The following is a 5,280-nucleotide window of genomic DNA, read 5'->3' as shown; positions in this document are numbered from 1 at the left end:
GATTAGGAGTTCATGATTGCCAGATGAGTCCGGCGTTGTATTGCCTGCTGGCGATGAGTTTTATGGAGTGGCACTGTCAGACTCAACGTGCCATGACTATGGATGACTTCCGCAATTTAGTCACCGTGTTCCCGGCGCCGGGGCAAGCGGGATTTCACATGGCCCGTACCCGCGATGAAACGAGGCTGATCGATGACAACGACCCACCTAGCCGCAGGTCATGGGTGTGGGTCGCGAGGATGCTTTTGGCAAAGCACCCCTTCGTTTTGGTTGCATGGTGGACTTCCCGATGGACAAGGGAACGGAGGAGCTCGCATTTGTGAGGGAGATATCAGGAGTGTCTGTGGCTGGCAAGGCGGGTGAGCGGTTGCGCTCTCCTAAGCTTATGGCGCTGACCGGGTGGTTCCCGCCTTTCACCCCAGGCTCCGAGGAATCGCTCCGGGCGGACAGGCCGCCTAGCCCCGAGGCCAGGCCGGCCATCCCCGTTTCTCGAGGTACCTTTGTTATTTAAGATTTCTTGTATTAATCGAAACCTTAACGTTTATGGTTTAGCGGGTGCAACTGCTAGGAGGAGGGCTCGGAGGCTAGCTTTAGCTTCCCGGAACCCTGAAAGGATGGCGGAGATTCATTCCAGGGTTTTCGACCGCCGGACGAGAGGGGATTGCATTGTAGCTACCCGCTCAGTCGAGCAAGAGTCCCATGCCTCGCTGAAGAGGGCCTCTACCTCGGTGCTTCGTGATGAGCGTACTGAGTCCAAGAGGGTGAACTCCGCAGTGGAGATGGAGGCCAGGGAATCTCGAGCCGAATGTTTTTGACATCTTGAAGAGTCTCCCTTATCTTGGTGGAAGGGCGTGGTGTCAAAGAGTAACATTGCCTTCTTCCAGGCTGGGGTTACCGACGCTCAGAGGGTCAGTACCTTTCTTTATCTTTCGATATGAGTCGGTTCATATTTGACCCTTGTTTTTGTTTGTTGCCATAGGCATATGCGAGAGCCGTGCGGAGTGACAAGATTCTGCACGGCTTCATTCGGCGCTTGGTAGTTGCTCAAGAGGAGCTTGCTCAGGCGAAGTCTACGTTGGCCCAGGTCGATCGTAGTTCACACTCGGGACCAACTTCGGGAGGCTCGAGTGGAGCTCCAGATCGTTCAGGATCGATGTGATAGAGCTCAAGCGTCGGTCGCTAAGGAGGTCGAGCTTGTGAAGTGGCATCTCGATGACATAGATTTTTCGGACCGAGGCTACCGAACTCCGCCGACAGCTGGACGCCCGGTCAGATGCCATGAAGACTTCTCACAGCCAGCTTACTTCGAGTGAAGCAACGCGTGTTCGGGCAGACCGTGAGCGTGACTCTTTGGCGGATGAGAATGCTCGCCTTTCTTCTCTTCTCGCTGAGGCAGAGCGGCGGGCATCCAATTTGCAGGACGACTATGACATTGGGGCCGAGGACGCCCGTCGTGCCGGGGCGATGGAGTGTCCGAAGGCGACCACAGCCGAGAATGAGACTCGGGTGGTTACCTTCGACTTTGTTGATACCTTGTTTCCTCCTCTTGATGAGGGCGAGTCGTGAGCCAAGTGGCTTCTTTCATTTATATAGCGCGTATGTCTAGCGCTTTGTTTTGTGGGATTTTTAGAGCGGTCGCTCTTTTATTTATGGGACTTTTATTTGCTTTCAACTTGAATGCTTATCTCTTTGCTGATTGTTTGAGCAATTTTGCCCGCATCTGCCTGTTATTTGAGCTACTGTAGCATGTCCCAAAGGGCTTGTAACCTTGTCAACAGTTTTGACAAGTTTGTGTCCCTAGTTGGGATTCAGTCTCCACTCGTTTAGCGTTATGACTCTGTTGGAATTGATCTAGGGTTAAGAAAAAGTTTAACGCTTCGAGCAAGCGGTGGAATTTAAAAATCTTCTTTAAACAAGTAAAACAATTTTACTAACCTAGACAAAGAGCAAGTACATATAATTTAAAAAATTAATGAGGATTATAAATTTACTAACCTTTTTCGAAGCTTTAACGTTGAGAAGCCTTCAGAATGTTGAAACGTTTATCTCCCCTCGCAGCACGTCTCTCTTATTTCCTCGGGAACTCGAGCAACCACGAAAGTTTCTATCACTAAAATCACTCGAGAAAAAAGGAATTAGTGAGTGGGCACTTTTTAAACACGACGACTCAAGAACAAGTCTTGGTGTCGAAGAGCTAAAACACTAGGTCAAATGTGGACCTAGGTGCCAAAAAAAACGAAAGAAAACTAGAGAGAGAAGGAGGGAGGGGCGGCAAAGCTAGAGAGAGAAGCTCTCAAATCTCTAAAACTTGGGATGAATAAACAATGAGAATGAGGCCTCTATTTATAGGGGAGGGAACCTTCATAAGGTAGTTTCCTCTTTTGTAGAATATCACATATTCAGGAGCAAATATTGCCTCTATCCCCTTTAATTCACACGGCCATCTCTATGCTTCTAGAAGCAAATCTGTTTCCTCTTTTGCTTGCCTTGGCCGCCCATCATCCTTTCCTCCTAGAGGAAATTTGTTTCATCTTTTTCTTTTGGCAAGTATCTTCATGCATTAAAGCACAAAATAAACTCTCTTTCAAACTATGGCATGAACGAAATTCAGCCTTCTTTTCCTAGGGTTGTGTTGGAATTGATCTAGGGTTTAAGAAAAAGTTTAACGCTTCGGTAAGCGGCGGAATTTTAAAAAATTTCTTTTCACAAGTAAAACGTTTTTACTAACCTAGACAAAGAGCAATTACATGTAAATAAAAACTATTATGAGCATAGAAGTTTACTAACCTTTTTAGACGCTTGAATGTTGATGAGCCTTCGGAAGGTTGATAACGTTCGTCTCCCCTCTTTCCTCGCAAACTCGAGCAACCACGAAAGTTTCTATCACAAGAATCACTCGAGAAAGAAAGGAATTAGTGTGTGGGCACTTTTAAACACGACGACTCAAGAACAAGTCTTATAGTCGAAGAGCTAAAATACTAGGTCAAATGAGGACCTAGGTGCCAAAACAAAAACGAAATTGACTAGAGAGAGAGAGAGAGGAGTCGGCCAACAATGTCTAGAGAGAGAGTCTCTCAATCTCTAACTTATGTTGGATGAATGAAATGAGATGAATGACGTGGGGTATTTATAGGAGGAGGATTACCTTCAAAAGGTAGTTTCCTCATACACCTTGCACGTCCAAATGAGCTTCTAGAAGCCTTTGGATTTGTTTCCTCATTTGCTTTCTCTCTTAGTTGGCCGAAATTGCACTTTCCTTCTAGAGGAAATTTGTTTCCTCTTTTTCTTTTGGCAAGTATCTTCATACATTTATGCACAAAATAAACTCTCTTTTTCTCTATTGGGCTGCACAAAATTAGTCTCCCATTCTCTTGGGTTGGACGGCCAAAGGGCTTCTAGAAACCCTTTCTAGATTTTTCTTTACTTGTTCATGACAACATAAGAAAAGCCCATTGAGAATTTTCAAGTAAAATTCTATGAAATGAAATTAATCCACAAGGCCCAATGAACTCATCATGGCCAAGTGATCTAGGCCATCATATGACCATGTCAAAAAATTTATTGACATTCATTTCATGCTATGTCCAAAAAGACAAATTTACGCTTTTGGCAATTTTCGTAAAACTTCTCTCGTTCTTGTTTTGAGTTAGCTTCTAGTTTAACTATTCCTACTCGATATGATTTGTGACAGTGACCTCATGGATCCAAATGAACAAAGCTTGAGCTAAACACTTGGACTCAAAAGTTCACAAACCTTTTCCAAGTTTAGCTTAATGCCAACTGACTCCACTAAAGAGTTGACACTGAAAATCTCTCGGTTCAAATTAATTTATTTTCTACTCAAGAATTCAACCAAATTATGATGAGCGGATCCATTGAATATTATCTATGTTTACCCTTCATGGATATCATCAGCTAGTCGGGATTTACAAAAATTACCATTTTACCCTTCTAGCTTTTATTTCCTCAACTCCTTTGTCGCTTGTGAATAAGTTAGAAACAATGGATTGACGAGGAGCTAACAAGTCACATTGTTTCATCCAAAAAAGTCAGGACTCAATTTGGACACTGGCCAACTCATTTATTCACACTCCAAGGAACAAATCATGAGGTGATATACATTGCATTTCAGCAATCTTGTACATGAATTCCATATCTATGCGAACTTCACAAAGTTACTCATGACATGTTCACAACTTAGTACTTCACCAATAGGTCCTGTTCGGAATCACATAGTGAGTCCGAACTCTGACTTTCTCAAATGAGAATACGTAAGCTGTGAAATGGCATGTCTCATTTCAGGATTAAGGTAAGCACGATGCAATTCATACATAGTGACTTCGAGACATAAGAGGTTAAATGGTTTGTTCTTATTTTGTCTCTAGAAGTGCACTGGTCAATTCAGTACCTTCGGAAGATACCTAGAAGAACTATAGAGTCTCTAACTCTCAATGCCCCATAACCAGACATCATAGATTCTCAATGCCCCTTAAAGTCTTCCGCAAGTCGTGGCTTTTGGGGCCAGCTTGCTCATTGCCAGGCTCGTCTCGGCGGTGAGGGCTTTGATTATTGCCCTTGCGACCATCGAGGTAATCTTCGACTTCCATGAAGGTCTTGGCTCGAGTCATCAACTCGGCCATGGTAGAAGGGACACGGCCGACGATGGACTTAAGGAAGTCACTTGTGCGCAAGCCTTAAATGATGGCAGTGATTGCGTCTTTGTCGTCCAAGCGGTCGACCTTATTCGATTCTTCAGTGAATCGGGCGAGGTATCGTCTAAGAGACTCGCCATCCTCTTGCCTGATTGACCACAGGTACATCTTGGTCTTCTTTTGGACCATAGATGTAGCGAATAGTGCTAGGAACATGTCCTTCAGGTCTTTGAACGAGTGGATGCTTCCCGGCCTTAAGTTCTTGAACCACTCGAAGCCGGGTCCGGCTAGGGTAAGACTGAAAGCTTGGCACATGGCGCCGGGAGCGACACCCTGCATCGTCATCCAGGTTTCGTAGTGCTGGATATGGTAAGCGGGATCCGCTTTTCCATCGTAGGGACAGAGGTTCGGGAGTTTGAAATTTCACGTGCATACCTCGGCCAATATCTGAGCCGTGAAAGGTGAGGAACTCTCCTCAACAACCCCATAGGCACTTCCGCCTATTCCGTGTTCTCGGAGATCTCGTACTTCATTTCGAAGATTGTGGATCATTGTGATCACATCGAGACCGGTAGTCGGAGTAACTCCCTGTTCGGGAGGAGTCACCTGTCGTCTTTCATTTGACCCT

This window comes from Urtica dioica, chromosome 2 (genome assembly GCF_054948205.1).
Source record: "Urtica dioica subsp. dioica isolate 48M chromosome 2, U.dioica_male_clone48M_v1_H2, whole genome shotgun sequence".
Lineage (NCBI taxonomy): Eukaryota > Viridiplantae > Streptophyta > Magnoliopsida > Rosales > Urticaceae > Urtica > Urtica dioica.
This window is presented reverse-complemented; position numbering follows the sequence as displayed.